At 36.0% G+C, this 19447-nt stretch overlaps 1 pseudogene; it reads right to left on the reverse strand.

Annotated features, from left to right (window-relative positions):
* The window catches only part of LOC141512087 (katanin p60 ATPase-containing subunit A1-like), a 50682-nt pseudogene that overhangs the window by 18226 nt on the left and 13009 nt on the right, over window positions 1-19447 (reverse strand).

Here is a 19447-nt window from a genome sequence, read left to right on the forward strand (position 1 = left end):
GTAACAACCCTGGTAGGGTTTTGTGCTAAAAAGGTAGTACAAACTTTGCTTTTCACATTTTACTGTTTAGGAAACTGAAGTTTTGAGAGATTAATTGACTTGTCTACTGACTTCCAGCATAGAATCTGAAGAAGAATTTGAATCCAGATTGCTTACTATCACATTATTCTACTCAGTTAAAAAGAGTTAAATAACAAACTACAATAAACATACATCTGTCATTATTTGTAATTAAGAAATAATTTTGGGGCAGCTAGGTGGCGCAGTGGATAGAGCACTGGCCCTGGAGTCAGGAGTACCTTAGTTCAAAATTGACCTCAGACAATAATTACCTAGTTGTGTGGCCTTGGGCAAGCCCCTTAACAACATTTGCCTTGTAAAAACTTAAAAAAAAAAAAAAAAGAAAAGAAAAAGAAAAAAATAATTTCTACAAATAAGATACTGTAACAGCTTGTTAATTATTCCCTTTAAATCCTCCCTTCTTGATATTTTCTATTCATTCTGAACAAATTCGTATGTATGTATATATATATATATATATATATATATATATATATATATATATATCTTTTCATGCATACTGCTATTGCTCTGATCTTGCTTCATGTATTTCCAAATTTCTTTTAACATCATTTTAATGACCTTTTAGCATAATCCATTGTAATGACTAAATTACAATGCTAAACACTTAGGCTTCTAGTCCTTTGGAAAAAGGAGGAGGAAGAGAATAAGAAGGAAGAAAAGAAAAGAGGAGGAGAAGAGGATTATCTGTGGAACTTGGAGTCAGAACTAGGATGCATTTTTTGCTAGGTGACACAGTGGATAGAGCACTGGCCTTGGAGTTTGGAGTACCTCAGTTCAAATCCGGCCTCAGACACTTAATAATTACCTAGCTGTGTGGCCTTGGGCAAGCCGCTTAACCCCATTGCCTTGCAAAAAAAAAAAAAAAAAATGCTAGTCAAGGGGGCAGTTAGGTGGCACAGAGGATAGAGCATCAGCCCTGGAATCAGGAGGACCTGAGTTCAAATTCGATCTCATACACTTAATAATTACCTAGCTATGTGACCTTGGGCAAGTCACTTAACCCCATTGCCTTGCAAAAAAATACTAGTCAATCAGAGCCTCTATCCTGCAGTGAAACCCTTTTGGACTGTATTAGAGAAGGAAGGCAAACTTCTGAGTGCCTCTGAGTCAGATGTATTTGAGGTTGAAGTTGCTGGGAGTAATGCTCTGTAGAAATTGCACTGTCTATACTTATTGTCTTCAGGAACAAAAGTGGTAGAGAGGAAAATGTCCCTTAGATGCTAAAGGAAACTATTTTTGTGCTGGCTGTATTTTTAAATGAAATAGCAGTTAAGTGGTTCAGAGCATAGAGCTTTGGAGTCAGGAGGACAGGAGTTCAAATTAGACCTCAGACATTTGACTCTTACTAGCTGTGTGACCTTAGGCAAGTCACTTAATCCTTATTACCCCACATCCAGGGCCATCTCCAGTTGTCCTGATTCATATCTAACCACTGGACCCAGATGGCTCTGGAGGAGAAAGTGAGGCTGGTGACTTAGTACAGTACCCCCTCATTCAAATCCAATTTACATGCTTTTCATGACATCACCTCCCTTATATTATGATCTTTGAAAATGAAGGACAAACATTATCCCTTTGGACAAGCTAATAATGTTAACTGGTGCAATGGAATTGAGGTGCCAATCACTGGCAACTGCCAGTGGAGAAAATGGAGAAAATACAATAGGTGTGTTCCCACAGAAAACATCATATAGTCCTCATGCATTAAAATGTACCCCTAGAACCTTGGAAGCAGCATGTAGTTAGTTTATCTGGAAGACTGAGTCCAGAATGAGATTATTGGGTCAAAGGATATGAATGTGTTACTTTGTACCTTTTGATGTGACTTTCCAAATTGCCTTTTTTAGATTTTTGTTTGTTGCTCAGTTGTTCAGTCATGTCTTTCTTGGTAAAGATACTAGACTGACTTGTCATTTTTTTTCTCCACATTTTACAGAAGAGGAACTGAGGTAAATGGAAGTTAAGTGACTTGCCCAGGGGCATACAGCTAGAGAGTATCCAAGGCCAAATTTGAATTCAGCTCTTTCTGACTCCAGGTCTAATGTTCTATCCACTGTAGCACATTTTAAATGCATTTATTTTGTTTTAGTCTTCATTTTCTTTTGTAACCATTAGCAATAATTGTTCCATTTTCACAAATCTTAAAATAACTAAAATGTCATTTCTTCAAACATTATTCTTTCCACAGACCCTGGAAAGTAACCCACAATATTAGTAAAACTATTAAAATAGCTCTGAGATTTAGCAATATGGCATTTTCATTAAATATACATGGTTTAGAAATATTTGTTATACAGAAACATGGGGATGATGATCAACCTTGATGGACTTGCTCATTCTATCAGTGCAACAATCAGGCACAACTTTGGGCTCTCTGCAATGGAGAATGCCATCTGTATCCAGAAAAAGAATTGTGGAGTTTGAACAAAGACCAAAGACTATTACTTTCAATTTATTAAAAAAAAAAAACCATTATATTATTATGTAATTTTGCTATCTCTTATATTTTATGTTTCTTCCTTAAGGATATGATTTCTCTCTCATCACATTCAACTTAGATCAATGTATAGCATGGAAACAATGTAAAGACTAACAGATTGCCTTCTGTGGGGGGTGGGGGGAGGTAAACAAGAATAAGGGAAAAATTGTAAAACTCAAAATTAAAAAAATCTTTCAAAAAAAAGAAATTGGGGTGGCTAGGTGGCGCAGTGGATAGAGCACTGGCCCTGGAATCAGGAGTACCTGAGTTTAAATCTGACCTCAGACACTTAATAATTACCGAGCTGTGTGGCCTTGGGCAAGCCACTTAACCCCATTTGCCTTGCAAAAGACCTAAAAAAAAATGCTTGTTATAGGTGAAGTAATTTAGTCTACTTTTAAAAAGACGAAAGGTTCACTTCATTTCCTTTGCAATTATTTATAAACCCATATCTTTTGGATCCTTCTGAGATATCATCTTCCAGACTCTCTACTTCTTTAGAGTAGCTTCTAAAAAGAGTGTGTTCCTGACTAAGGCTCCCTAGTCTTTGAAATCTTTCTTTCTATTTCTTATATTTTTTTTCCTTTGACTTGGAAGTTCTGGATTTTGGCTATAAGGTTCCAAAAAGTTTTCATTTGACTATTTCTTTTGGGAGGTGACCAATTCTATTTCTACTTTGGTTTCAGGTCTGAGTAGACTTTTTAAAATGAGTCTTGAAATAATATTTTTGACTTCCAGCCAAGATAGTGGAGAGAAGACAGGCACTGAGCTAAAGTCTCCTGATCTTCCCTCATATATAATATAAAACAAACATCTTAACAGAAATACATTAAGAGGTACAAAGGACTTATTGCAATAAAGTGAAAGAAGGGAAGAGGTAAGAACCACCTGAATCTTACTCTCATCAGATTTACCTTAAAGTTAAGCTACATAGGCCAAGATGGCAACAAGAATAGAATGTGTCTTAGGCGCTCTCTCATAAAACTTATAAGCTAAGTACTCTAACTAAATTTTCGAGAGACAGAACCCACAGAGGGACCCAATGAGGCAGTTCTCCTACTCAAAGTAACCTAGAAAATAGCAGAAAGTCTCTGCTCCCCAGGGCAGGAGGGGCGGCCGGCCAGAGGGGTGGCCCCCCAGAGAGAAAGAACTTCAGCCTCCCGGAGGCAGCCCCAGGCCACTGGGAGCCCAGGCTCACAGCAGAGGGGGAGTCTCCTGAGCTACACCCCGGGGAGCACCAAGCACAAATTGGGGGAACAGCAGAGGGGGGGGCCCTCTGCCAGAGCAAGTACATGAAGCCCAGTGCTCAGGGCACACAGCGAGGGCCAGCACAGCCAGGAAATGGAAGCAGGCGGAACCAGTAAGCAGGAGCCCCCAGGGTATGAACCATTGAATCTAGGGAGGGGAGTGAAGAGAGAGAGACTGCTGAGCTCTGTCCTCTGCCCCTGGAACAGGACTCTGGAGCTCTGACCACAATCAGATCCTGATCATAGTCTAGGCCCCCCCATAGAACAGCAGGCCCCCCCCAACTCAGCCCCATGGCAGAGGGGAGTGCATATGGTCATTCACAGACCAGGAGGGAGGACAGAGCCTCACACATTGAGATCCTTGTGAGAGTGTCCCCAAAGCTCAGGAAGCACCCCCAAAACAGGCTAAGGCTGGGAAAATGAGCAAGCAGAGAAACAAGAGGAAGACCATTGAGAAATATTTTGCATATGAGCCCAAGAAGGATCAAAACACTCAGTGTGAAGATGAGGAAGCACAAGCTTCTGCATCTAAAGACTCCAAGAAAAACAGACATTAGGCTCAGGTTATGACAGAGCTCAAAAAAGACTTTTGAAAATCAAATAAGGGAGTGAGAAGAAAAACTGGGAAAAGAAATGAGAGAGATGCAGGAAAAACATGAAAATGAAGTCAGCAGCCTAGTCAAGGAAATCCAAAAAAATGCTGAAGAAAATAGCTTGCTAAAAACCAGCTTAGGTCAAATGGATAAAACAATTCAAAAAGTTATTGAGGAGAAGAATGCTTTAAAAAGCAAAATTGACCAGATGGAAAAAGAGATAAGAAAACTCTCTGAGGAAAACAAATCCTTCAGACAAAGAATAGAACTCAGGGAGATTGATGAATTTATGAGAAACCAGGACTCAATACTTCAAAACCAAAAAATGAAAAATTAGAAGAAAATGTGTAACATCTCATTGAAAAAACAACTGATATGGAAAACAGACTTAGGAAAGATAATTTAAAAATTATTGGAATAACTGAAAGTCATGATCAGGAAAAGAGCCTTGACATCATTTTCAAAGAATTATTACAGGACAATTGACCTGATATTCTAGAAGCAGAAGGGCAAAATAGAAATGGAGAGAATCCACTGATCCCCCCTGAGAAAGAGATCCCAAAAAACCAACCCCTAGGAATATTATAGCCAAGTTCCAGAACTCCCAAGTCAAAGAGAAAATATTACAAGCAGCCAGAAGGACACAGTTCAAATATCATGGAGCTGCAGTCAGGATCACACAGGACTTAGCAACAACTACATTGGAAGCTTGTAGGGCTTGGAATATAATATACTGGAAGGCAAAAGAGCTTAGAATGCAGCCAAGAATCAACTACCCAGTAAGGATGAATGTCCTCTTCCAGGGAAAAAGATGGACTTTCAATGAACCAGGGGAATTTCAAATGTTCCTTTTGGAATGGCCAGAGCTGAACAGAAGGTTTGATCTTCAGATACAGGACTCAGGTGAAGCATGGAGATTGGAGGAGAGGGGGAAAATATGAGGGACTTGATGATGAACTGCATGTATTCCTGCATAGAAAAATGACACTGATAATACTCATATGTACCTTCTCAGTTAATAGAGCAGGTAGAGGAAGCTTTTATAGTTGAAGCACAGGAGAAAGCTTAACTTGAAGATAAAATATGGTGTAATAATGGAGTCAATAGAAAAAAGGGGAATGTAATGGGAGAAAGAAAAAGGAGAGGGGGAATAGGCCAAGATATTTCTTATGATAAGATTTTTCTTTATTACAATGAGCTATTACAATGATATGGAAGGGGGGAAGGCAAGGGGGAATGAGGGAATCTTCTCTCTCATCAAAGGTGGTTAGGAGAGGAAACAGCATTTATACTCAATGGGGTGTAGGCATCTGGAGTAAGAAGGGGGGGATGGGGGAAGGGGGTTATGTGAGTGATGGAGGAGAGGAAGGACCATGGGGGGGGGGGAGTGGTCAGATATAACACATTTTCTTTTTTACTTCTTGCAAGGGGCTGGGATTGGAAGGCCTAGCTGGGACCATAGGGCCAGGTGGATGCTGGGCCTAAGGGGTATTATGGGGGCTTGGGCCCTCTTGGCCCCAGAGCCAGGGATCTGTCTGCTGTACCACTCAGCTACCCTACAGCAGAGTCAGAGTGAAAGGAGAAAGAAAATATAGTACATGGTAGTGGAGATATACGAAAGATGGGAGTTGTGATCAGCAATGGCAAGGTGGAAAAATATGGAAGTAACTTTTGTGATGGACTTATCATAAAGAATGTGATCCACCCGTGACAGAGTTGTTGGTGTTGGAACAAAGACTCAAGCACATTTTATTATTATTATTATTATTATTATTATTATTATTATGGGGGGGTGCAGGGCAAATGGGGCTGGGTGGCCTGCCTGGGGCCACATAGCAGGGTGTGGACCCAGTTGCTCCTGGCTCAAGGGCCAATGCTCTGTCCTCCACCCAGCCATCCCTACTATTATTGCTATTTTATTTCATTTGGGGTCTTTTTTTTTCTTCTTATTTTGGTTTTTGCAGGGCAGTGGGGTTTGGGTGGCTTGCATGTCACACAGCTGGGTGATTGTTGGGTGTACGGGGCCAGATGTGGGCTCAGGTTCTCATGGCTCCAGGGCTGGTGCTCCATCCATTATGCCACCTGACCATACCTACAATTCTTACTATTTTTTTTTAATATTAATTTTTTTCTCTCCCCTTTATCGCTCAAGCGAGTCTATATTTATTGGGGGGGGGAGAGGGTATTTCATTTACTCTTAAACAAGAATATTTTATTAATGTATAAAAAACATTATTTGTACAAAATGAGAATAAATATTAAATTAAAAAAAGTTGCTAAGAACTGCTGATGAAAAGCAAGTGACTGATTTCAAAGGAGGACACAATTGATACTTCAGGTTCATGAAAGGGAATGGACTAAGCATGTGTCCACACACCGGGAGTGCTTGTGGTCAACCACAGACCAGAACACAGGCAGGATAGCGGTCAGAGCCTCTCCTAAACACAAATAAGGACAAACTAATGGATGGGAATTTTGACAGTGATGAGGAATTGTATGAGTTTTATGTTAAATAAAACTTGAGTTCAAAAAAAAGTTAATATATATATTCAGTTAAGATAAGAAACTTATCTTACCTTTCAAGTATTAGAAGGGGGGGGACGGGGAGGGGGAGGAAAAGGGGAACCAACAGAAGGAAGGGAAGGAAGAAGGGAAAAAGGGAAAGGGGGAAAAAGGGAAGGGGAGTTAGATATAGGAAGGCAAACACACTGAATGTGGTAGTAGTCAGAAACAAAATACTGGGGAATATGGATAAAGGAAAAAAGGGAGAAAATATGAACAGAGGGAAGATAACAAGAAAGGCAATAAAGAGTTAGTAATTGTAACTTTGAATGTGAATGGAATGAACTCTCCCTTAAAACATAAGGGAATAGGAAAGTGGATTAAAAACTAGAATCCTACAATATGCTGCTTACAAGAAACTCATTTGAAGTATATATATATTTTGCTCCAGCTTGAAGTGAAAAAAGCAGGGGTAGCAGTCCTTATCTCAGACAAAGCATCTCCAGAAATAGATAGCATTAAAAGAAAAAAGGAAGGAAACTATATCCTCCTAAAAGGTACCATAGACAATAAAGTGATTTCAATAGTAAATAGGTATGCACCCAATGGTATAGCATCCAAATTCTTAGAGGTGAAGAAGTTACAGAAAGACATGGACAGCAAAATTCTACTAGTGAGAGACCTCAACCTCCTGCTCTCTCAGATTTAGATAAATCTAGCCATAAAATAAACAAGAAGGAAGTCAAGGAGGTAAGTAGATTGTTAGAAAAACATGATAGACCTATGGAGGAAATTGAATGGGGATAGAAGGGAATATACTTTCTTTTCTGCATTACATGGCACTTATATAAAAATTGACAACGTACTAGGGCATAAAAACCTAATAATCAATTGCAGAAAGGCAGAAATAATGAATACATCTTTCTCAGATCACAATACAATAAAAATCACATGCAATATTGGGCCAGGGAAATATAGGCCCAAAAGTAATTGGAAACTAAATAACTTCCTTTTAAAGGATGAGTGGATTAAACAACAAATTATAGAAAGAATTATTTCCTCCTAGATAATGACAATAATTAAACAACATACCAAACCTATGGGATACACTCAAGGAGGCTGTCAGGGGATATATTATATCTTTAAATGTTTACATGAATAAATTAGAGAAAGAGGAAATTAATGAACCAAACATGCAACTAAAAAAATTAGGGAAAGAAGCAATTAACCCCCCCCAATTAAATACCAAATTAGAAATTCTGAAAATTAAAGGATGAATTAATAAAAGCAAAAGCAAAAAAAAAAAACTATGGAATTAATAAATTAAACCAAGAGTTGGTTTTATGAAAAACCCAATAAAATTGATAAACCTATGATCAATTTGATTTAAAAAAGAAAGAAGAAACCCAAATTGCTAGTATCATAAATGAAAAAAGGGAACTTATCACCAATGAGGAGGAAATTAAAGAAATAATTCGGGATTATTTTGCCCAATTCTATGCCAATAAATCAGATAATCTACGTGAAATGGATGAATGTTTACAAAAATATAAATTGCCCAGATTAAATGAAGAGGAAATTAAATACTTGAATAACCCTATCTCAGAAAAAGAAATTCAACAAGCCATTATTGAACTCCCTAAGAAAAAATCTCCAGGACCAGATGGATTCACAAGTGAATTTTATCAAACATTTAAGCAACAAGTGGTTTGAATTCTATATAAACACTTTGGAAAAATAGGTGAAGACATTATGCTGCCTAACTCTTTCTATGACACCTATATGGTGCTGATACCTCAACCAGGAAGAGTTAAAACAGAGAAAGAAAATTATAGACCTATCTCTCTGATGAATATAGATGCAAAACTCTTTAATAAAAATCTTAGCAAAACAACTATAACAAGTTATCACTACAATAATACATTATGACCAAGTAGGACTTATCCCAAGAATGGTTCAATATTAGGAAAACTGTCAGTATAATTAATTATGTCAATAACAAACCTATCAGAAATCATATGATTATATCAATAGATGCTGAAAAAGCTTTTGACAAAATACAGCACCCATTCCTACTAAAAACACTAGAGAGCATAGGAATAAATGGACTGTTCCTTAGAATAGTAAATACTATCTATCTGAAACTATCAACAAGCATTATATGCAATAAAGATATTTTAGAGGCATTCCCAATAAGATTAGGAGTGAAACAAGGATGCCCATTATCACCACTACTATTCAATATTGTATTAAAAATGTTAGCTTCAGCAATAAGAGAAGAAAAAAGAAATTGAAGGAATTAGAATTGGAACTCTGCAGTTGACATGATGATATACCTAAAGAGTCCCAAAAAAATCATCTAAAAACTACTAGAAACAATATTAGCAACTTTAGCAAAGCTGCAGAATATAAAATAAACCCCAATAAATCCTCAACATTTCTACCTATGACTAGCAAGATGCAGCAGAAAGTGCTAGAAAGAGAAATCCCATTCAAAGTGACTTCAGACAATTTAAAATACCTGGTAGCCTACCTGCCAAGGCAGACTCAGAAACTTTTTGAGAACAGTTACAAAACACTTCTCACACAAATAAAATCAGATTTAATTAACTGGGGAAATATTAACTGTTCATGGAAAGGCCGAGTTAATATAATAAAAATGACAATTATATCCAAAATAAACCAATCAAAATTCTAAGAAATTACCTTAATGAGTTAGAAAAAAATTGTAAGTAAATTAATATGGAGAAATAAAAAGTCGGGAATCTACAGGGATTTAATGAAAAAAGTGCAAAAGAAGGTTGGCTTGACCCTACAAGATGAAAAATTTTATTATAAAGCATCAGTCATCAAAACTGTCTGGTATTGGCTAAGAAATAGAGTGGTGGATCAGTGGAATAGACAACTAGTTGCAATAGCTGGAATTGATTATTGTAATCTGCTGTTTGATAAACCCAAAGAGTCCAGCTATTGGGATAAAAACTCTCTCTTTGATAAAATGTTTTGGGAAAATTGAAGTTAGTATGGCAGAAACTTGGATTAGATCAACGTCTCATACCCTATACCAAGATAAGATCAAAATGGATACAGGATTCAGACATAAAAAACAACCTTATAAGCAAACTAGAAGATCAGGGAGTAGTTTACCTGTCAGATCTATGGAAATGGAAGCAATTTATGACCAAGGAAGAGATGAGAATATCATTAAAAATAAACTAGACAATTTTGATTACATTAAAGTAAAAAACTTTTGCACAGACAAAATCACTTTAACAAAGATCAAAAGAAATGCAATAAATTGGGAAACAATTTTTACAACTAGTATTTCTGACAAATGACTCATTTCGAAAATATACAGAGAAGTGAAACAAATTTTTAAAAAGACAAGCCATTCCCCAATTGACAAATGGTCAAAGGCTATGCAGAGGCAATTTACAGATGAGGAAATCAATGCAATCCACAGTCATATGAAAAATTGCTCAAAATCATTGCTTATTAGAGAAATGCAAATTAAAACATCTCTGAGGTACCACCTCATACCTCTCAGACTGGCCAATATGACCAGAAGGTACAATGATCAATGTTGGAAGGGATGTAGGAAATCTGGGACCCTAATACATTGTTGGTGGAGCTGTGAACTCATCCAACCTTTCTGGAGAGCAATTTGGAATTATGCCCAAAGGGAAATAAAAATGTGTATACCCTTTGATCCAGCAATACTACTACTGGGTCTATACCCTGAAGAGATCATGAAAAGGGGTAAAAAGATCACTTGTACAAAAAAAATTCATAGCAGCCCTGTTTGTGGTGGCAAAGAATTGGAAATTAAGTGAATGTCCTTCTACTGGGAAATGGCTTAACAAACTGTGATATATATATATATATATACATATATATATATATATATGTATATATATATATATATATAGAATGATCAGAACTAAGGTCCACATTGGTGAAATGACTTGGCTAACATCACACAAGTAAAAAGTCACACATGAAAAACTCAAGATTTGAACTAAAATTCTTTAATTCTAAATCCAATATTCTTTCCCCTGTTTCAGATTCCTTCTGAAATACTGGTTCTACATTTGTTGTTCAATGTTTTCAGTTATGTCTGACTTTTCATAATCCCATTTGGGGTTTTCTTGGAAATGACAGTAAAGTGGTTTGCCATTTTTTTTTCTCCAGCTCATTTTACAGACGAAAATACTGAAGCAAACAGGATTGATTGACTTGTCCAGGGTCATATAGCTAGTATCTGAGACCAGATTTGAACTCAGGAAGTTGAATCTTCCTATTTCAGAGGCAGCACTTTATCCACTGTGCCACCCACCTGGTTCTACACAGCCAGTTTAGAGGGTAGAAAGCTTGAAAGCCTCTTAAGATGTAATGTTCACATTCCTGTAGAATTCAGTAAACATTTGTTTATTACTCCATTTTTGTTTTTGTCTATACCTGTGATTTTATCAGCCACCAATGCTATTTATGCAAATTCCACAACTGTCAGGTAAAATCATTCTACATATAGTTGCTTTCACTCTACTGAACATTTGGACCATATTCAAACAGTTCTGCATGTGTTCTTCTCATCATTTATACAAAATTATGTAATAGGGTTAAACATATTCATATTGTACGGTGTACTAGCTATAAGAAAAGAATCATCTTAGTTGTCATCTAATACAACCCTCTCATTTTAACACAGGGTAAATTGAAACCCAAATTTCAATTGTGCACACAGATATTAAGTAGAAGAGCCAATTCAAAATGAGGTCTTCTAAATTCAAATCCAATTCTCTTTCTACTGTTCTTTGGGCAGTAATAATAAGCAATTTAGCATATAATAAAGAATCAGGATGGTCTGTAATTACCACTTATACTCCCTTAAGAGTTTTGTTTTTTAATAGAAAGACTTCAGTATTCCCTAGGGATCCTACTTAAAAATTAAAAAATGAAAAACAGAAAAAACTTGTTCCCTTTGCTTCAATTTCTCAAAGACAATAGTTCTTAGCATCACAGATTTGGATTTAAAAGGAATCTTAGTAGGCATCCTATCCATCCCCTTCATTTTACAGAGGTAGAAGCTGAAGCTCAGAGATTTAATGGTTTGCCTAAAGTCACAGAGGTAGTAAATGGGAGAGTTGGGATTTGAACCTACCTGTAAATCCAAATTCAGTATTCTTTCTACTGCCCCACATGAAAGTTATGCTGCAATCCCCTTCCAATGCAAAATTAAATCCTTTAATCATTTAGATCGAAGTATAAAATCACCTTATTCCCTTCTCTCAAAGCTTAGTGCTTTGTTTTAATTACAGAGGACGATAGAGAATTGGACTTCCTGTATCATGGTCTCCCAAACTAAATCTCTCCTGTTACATTGTAAATTTCTCGGGGTTGTGAGCCATGAATTTCATTCATCTTTAGGTTCCCGAAGTAATTAGAAATGCCAAAAGATTTAGCTAGAATGTACTAAATGCCTTAGGTAAATTATTATTTATTTTTTGTCTAGACCTGTGACTTCATTGTCAACAAGTCAATAGGTATTTATTAACCATTAATATATAGAGAGTCAGGAATGGATTCTGGAGAGGAAGAACTGATTGAGCATGACTATCCTATGCATTTTATCAAAATGGAAATTCTGGGAGGAATTTAAAAATAAGGAGATGGATGCTTTGGCTGAGGGATCTTCCAAGGTGAAAAGTTTAATGGGACATGGCAACAAAGTTGTTGTTTGTTCTTCATTCTAAAGAGGACCATGGCATTAGGAAGTGATGCTATAATTTGCAAATTAATTAGATTGAAGTGAGGGAGGGCTGTGCAAAGTCATCAGCCTCACCTTCTCCTCTGGAATCCAGTCTCCAGATCTGGATTACTACTAATGAAGATAGCCCCCTGTGGAGAAGTACGGAATCAGGAATGAAGCCAGAAGAGAAATGCAGATAGTATGGCTGATCTATACCTGAATAGTAAAAGAATGGTAAAAAAGGAATGCCTGTTCTGGAAACTTCCTCCAACAAAGCAGCTCAGCATTTTTTCTGAAAGTTTTAGAGATTTGCCTAAGACATGGACAGGTGAGTGATTTATATAAAGTCCCAGAACTAGTATATGTCAGAGGCAAAAATTGAACCCAGGTCTTTCTAACCGCCTATTCCTCAAATCTAATTACTTAGTGATGTTGCCTGTCAAAGACATTTTAAAAATATGAATTTTATTGTTATTTTACATTGCTTTATTAGCTAGTGATTAGAATATATTCAACTCATATACTATCTTTAATAAAGATTCAATAGTTGTTATATAGGAAAAATATGAGAATTAAAAAGTGAGAATAAGAAATGGGAACTAAAACAGAAAGGTTGTAAGAGAAAGATACTTTCAGATCAGGTATTATGGGACTTCATTCATTACCTCACAGATGTAGAGAGATAAAATGAATATAATAGAGAACTGGCAGAAAATCCCTTTAGTTTTTCCACTCATTTTTATTTTGGGTTCCCCCGACTTCTCCTTGGAAAATAGGTATAGACAGGGCTTTGGAGGACTCAACTATTAATCTCTTTCTTCCTGAGGTCTACTTCTGCTGTGAACAGGAAGGACTTTGCTTCTAAAATTATTTTGAGACAGTATTTGATGCAGGGGAAAGATGAAGAGAATTGTGAATGTAGAAATTGGATGGAGATGTAAATTGACTACCACCTACTCTTGAGATGTAAATTAACTAGAAGTAGAGAATTATGATTGTAACAGAAACAATTTTTAATCTGCTCAAATTGGGTGGATTCATCCTTTATTTATATAATTTATATCCTGATATCTTTAGGCTTTACCCTCTACCTAATTCCTGGCCCAGTAAAAGAAAGGGAGTTTACCTTTTGCCCTCTGGATGAGAGGCAAGACAAAAACCTCAGTATTCTGACCATGGCCCAGCCAGCACTGCTTGACTGTTCTCTCTCATCTCTCTTTCCCTATCCCTTCCTATGTCTTGTAACCTTTTAAAATAAATTTTTGTTTTATATCTACCCTTGCTTTCCTGAGTCTGAATAATGATTCTTCATAGGCAGAACCAAACTCAAGTAACCAGCAGCTACAGTATTTAGTCATGGCAGCTGTGATGTAGAGGAAAAAGTGCTAAATGGGGAGTCAAAGGAATCTTTAGGCTAGTCATTTAAACTCCCTGGGTCTCAGTTTCCTTATGTATGTTACATCCTTTTTAATTTTAAGCTTTGGTAGCAACAGAATGGTCCCTAAAATCCATTTAGCTCCCTTCTCTTCAGCTTTAGGGCATTTGTTTTAGATGAAAAGTTATGAGTTCAGTAACAATCACTTCAATTCCTCATTTAGGAAAAATTCCTAACACCTAAGGAGGAGTTGGGCTCTTTGTTTCACCTTTCATTTATATCTATCTCTAGTATCTTGACTTCTTTATGGTTGAGGCAAAATAGAGTTTACCAAAAACCTTGGATAATGAGAAAAATTATTATTAAATAGCTAATTGTCAATGCTGGGAAGACTTGGAATTTTTTTTCCTTTCTGAAACTTCATTAGGCCAAATCTGCATCTGAAGGACATTGCTGATAATGAGATTGAATTAACTTTCTCTTCACTCTGGTTCAGACCCCACCCAAGTGGTATAGTCCATTGTGTTGTTTGATTCTTTGATTAGAACTGCCCTAGGCTGAGGTGGTTGGAAGTAAATGTCCTGAACAAAGTCAAACCAGCTCTCATTAAAATAGTCCCACCCCCCTCATTATAATACTTATTCTCTCTCTACTTGTTGTTAATCAGAGTCCATTGTCACTGTCTATAACACCCATTTTTCCAAGGCCCAATGTTTTTGAGTGGGTTCCAGCAGGGATCTTTTGCCTTTGGGTATATCAATTACCCATTTTAGTAATTATTGCTGGCATTGATAAAATGATTAATAACAGCTTATTTCTCTCAAACTTTCTAAATGTCACAGTAATGAAACATAAGACTATAATATCATGTTTGTAGAGAGACACAAATTATTAGGAGGAAAAACTAGGGAAAGAGTTGACCATTTCTTTGGGACTTTCTTGAGTTTGAATCTTTTTGAGTTAATGACCTTAGAGTTAATGACCCTAATTAGTGTCTCCATTCTCTGATATAATTTAGTTCTCCCTTTGCTCCATTTTTACTGTAATCTCCTGCATCAAAATATTAAGAATCACTTTTCCTTTCTATTCTGAAATAGGTTTTCCCTTTTAATAGGGGTCAGGTGCAATAGTAAACACTATTGCTTCTGTTAGAATGTTATCATCCATATGGAAGATGCTATGGACCTGTTTCTAGAAGACTAGAAGATTAGAGAATCTGTGAACATTCTTCATTGATTTGCCTCATTCTTGTGAGCAACCTTTTTTCACTGGGAAGGACTGAAGGCTGCCTTCTCTCTCTCTCCATTATGCTAGCTGATATGACCCCCTCCCCCCAAAAATGGGCCTGGATCTACAGCCTGTTTGTTCTTTATTGATCTACATGCAGGGAATTCTCAAATCTGGCCTGATAACACTAGCCTTAAGGATCTAGGAGTCTGAATCCGGGCTAGATATTATAACCAACCTAGCCATGCGAGAACTCCAGGCCACTATAATCTACACTGCTAGTTTTGGATTTGAACTTGTGGTAACTGAGGGCATGTAGGAATTTAACAGAACTGTGAGCTTAACCACCCCCCCCCAACCAGGGAAGTATAGAACAAATTATAGCACTGAAATAAGAAAGGAAATATTTGTGTATTTCTTCTTGCTAAATCAGTGAAATGAATATTACTTTGCAAAAACCATCTGATAATAACATGCCCACTATAATTATAGAAATTTCAAAAATGGGAGAGGTTGTTGATTTGAGGGAGAGTGGCCAATCAATGAGGATTTAAACTGATGACAGAAAAGAAATACTGCCCAATCCTCTTGAGATCCTAAAGAACCTTGCATGTGAGGAAAGGGAGGAACAGTGTAAAATATAACAATCCTGACCCTGAGAAGGAAGGCCAGAGTCAAATCATGCTACATTTTGAGTCTGACCCCTCCTCTCACACAATAATCTTACTTCATTCAAGGAATTGTTCATACTCAATTCTGATTCTTTGTTTCAATTAAAAAGTGTTACTATCTAGTCAAAGTACCAGAGCCAAATAGGGAGACTTCATTCCCATCCTTCCACATTCTTAAACTCTTCCTGCTCCTGCCCCAACCTCCAACTTTAATATTTGCTGAAATCTACTGCAGTTTGTTGGCAAAGATCAAATCTTAGATAGGTCTACATAGGGACTTAATGAAGTTTTATATTACCTGATTTGAAGAAAAGATGTCATAATCTAATTGAATAATTAATAATCTTCCATTCTAAGATATAAACTCCTTTTGCTTAAAAATAAAATTTCTGTCCCCATGCTAACTTCAAATTAGAGATAACTTTCTCTGCATTCTCTCTTTATAACATGGAATCAGCTAAAGTCTTAAGAGATAACCTCCTTTTCAAGGTAGCCAGTTCAAATTTTGCCACGGACAATTACATTCACATGATAATAATTTAGTAAACTATGCGAAGTAGTCAGATTAAGTTGTTAACAAATTAAGCACAGTTTAAAAACTATACATATAACACTAATACAAAACAAATTTACAAAGAACAAAAATTCCATTTTCTCATCTCTAAGTGAAAGTGTCATTCTAGATACATTCTTATTTTTTCTATTCTAAATTATATTCATATAACTACAATTTTCCTCAAAATACAATTCTCTCTAAATTTCTAGCTTATAAAATTTAAATACTTGAATGCTATGCGATAGAGACAAAGTAATCTCTAAGTACTACAAGACCACAATAATTTCTTTTAAAGAACAGACTATGACATGCTCTCAAAGCTATCATTTTTTCCTTTCTATAACAATGTAACTTCACTTTTATTCAATGGTATCTAATTCCCACTCTTTTGCCTTCATGTCTTTGTAATCATAAAATCTTCTGGCTCAAATGGATCCTAGCACACTAATTTATTTGAGTATTTATTACTATACTACCTCTAGAGGTGATGTGGCATGATGACTAAAATGATTGTCTATGAACCAGGAAAAGCTAAATATCACTTCTACCTCTAACACCCTCCAGCTCTCTAATGATAAGCAAGCTGCTAAACCTTTCTAATCCTCAGTTTTCTCACCCATACAATGAGTGTGATGATACCTATAGTATTAATTTCACAAGATTGTCATGGGAACCAACTGTGATTCTACATGTAAGCTGCTTTGTGAACTATAAAGTGTCATACAAATGTCAGTTATTATTGCCATTTTTTATTAAGTGAGGGTTCCTTTCAGGGTAGATTAAACAATATTAGCTGTAATAAAGTATAATAAGAATGAGGTTCCATGTGTTGAAACCTCTGGTTAAGCGACTTGAACAGTCACACAGCTAATAAATTTCTAACTCATTCAAACTCATTTTTCTGCCTCTAAATCCAGGAGTCTATCCATGCCACCTAAGAGTCATAGAGGCATAATGTCTTTTTGAAACATATATCTAGGGAATAGAAGTGAAACTCCCAATGTTTATCAAAATAGATGCTAACTACCCACTTATAATGGTTTACGTGAGGCATAGAGGCACTCTCAGAAGGAACCTAAAAAAGTGATCTTGTGGAAAAAACTGAAGACCATAGGGGCACAAGTTCTCAGTTGCCCTTTGAAAGCAAGGGTTACAGAATAGAAAAGCTAGTTTGAGAAGTGATGAACTGACTAAGAAGGTGGTGTTTGAGAATAGGATTTAGAGTTCTGAACTGTGATTAAAATATAGGCATGACAGATTCCTGGCCAATGTTGGAGAAAAAAAGTTTGAAAACTGGGGATAAGAATACCAATAACTTATTTGCAGCCCAAATCAGTGGTTCCAATTTTTTTTTCTCCAATAACAGGAAAATAGAACAAGGAAGTCTTCACGTAACCAGGAATCAATACAAAGTCCTCATTTTTATAATGATTAAACAATTCTCTAGTAAGAGAATCACTGAACAAACATGATTAATGTGGGCGTATGTTTAAAAAAAGAATGACGGAAAAGATAATAAAAAAAAGACCTGAGAATTTCAGCATTATCAGACTAGTTTAAAGAAGTTTTAAGAATGCCATACCTATAAAACTAAGAACTCCATTTAGAAAAATGTATTATAAATAAGTGAAAAATGCTTTAATCAATTAAAAGATAGTTTGTCACCTCATAAAAGGTCATTTTTTGGAAACTGTCTGGTACAGAAAATTATCTCTAAAGATAAACTTCCTCCTTAGGAATTGGAGTAGAGTTTGAAATGTCTAATGATTTTAAGCTTAATTTCCAAGTTAATAGAATAATTGTAGAATTAGAAACATAATTGGAACCACAATTCAACCTTAAAATTGAACAGTTTAAAACAGATTTAAATTATGCTTTGATAATTGTGCTCAATAATTATTCATGTCATTGTTGATCTGTGTTATAGATAGTATTTATTGAGTGCAACCAGGATAGGATGTCAAAATTAAGGAATAAATGATAGAAGACAATTGAAAGATGTTTCTTGATTATTTCTGCACTGATCATCTTTAAAATCCTCCTACCAGGACCTTGGAATCTACTGAGAAGATTACTGAGTCTTCTATCTCTGATAGAAGAACTTTTAAATTATCTTGCCAGAGATCAGTCCTCCATGCCACTTCCATAATATCTCTTCACCTTCTGTCATATGCCAGCCTCCCCTTAAGTTACCAGCATCATTCTATGTGTTGCCATTCCTCATTAGAATGTAAGTTCTTTGAGAACTGAGACTCTCTTTTAGTTTGTATTTTTAACTACAATCCTTAATACAGTTTCTGGTACAGACTAAGCAAATAACAAATGCTTTGTCTGTCTTTCATCTATCTATCTATCTATCTATCTATCTATCTATCTATCTATCTACCTATCTATCTATCTATTGTATTAATATCATTAGATTGATTACAATACTCTTATGTGTTAGTTCATAAAATTGTTTTATATTAGTACCATGCTTATAAGATTCTTTTAATTTTGGATGTCCTGTTAATATTTTGGAATTAAACTTAGGTTGATTGTTTTCCATTTTTGTTTTTTTGCAAGGCAATGGGGTTAAGTGATTTGCCCAAGGTCACACAGCTAGGTAATTATTAAGTGTTTGAGGCCGGATTTGAACTTAGCTCCTCCTGACTCCAAGGCCAGTGCTCTGTCCACTGCACCACCTAGCTGCCTCCTGGAATTAAGCTTAGAAGGTGATTTATATGATACATTAGAAAGTTGGGAGCTTCTTTGAGTTGAAGGCTAAGATTAATTTCAGAATAGAGTCACCACAAAGACTTTTTTTGGGAGTCAGTGTTCTTCCTCGAGTTAATAATTGTCTTAAATATTTAAATTTATTTATTTTATATGAGAGTTTTTGGAACAAACTGCAGAAATAAAAAAAAAGGATTCTACCAAATTCCCTCTATGACACAGATATATGGTTTTGGTATTTAAATCTTG

This window comes from Macrotis lagotis, chromosome 2, assembly GCF_037893015.1.
Source record: "Macrotis lagotis isolate mMagLag1 chromosome 2, bilby.v1.9.chrom.fasta, whole genome shotgun sequence".
NCBI lineage: Eukaryota > Metazoa > Chordata > Mammalia > Peramelemorphia > Peramelidae > Macrotis > Macrotis lagotis.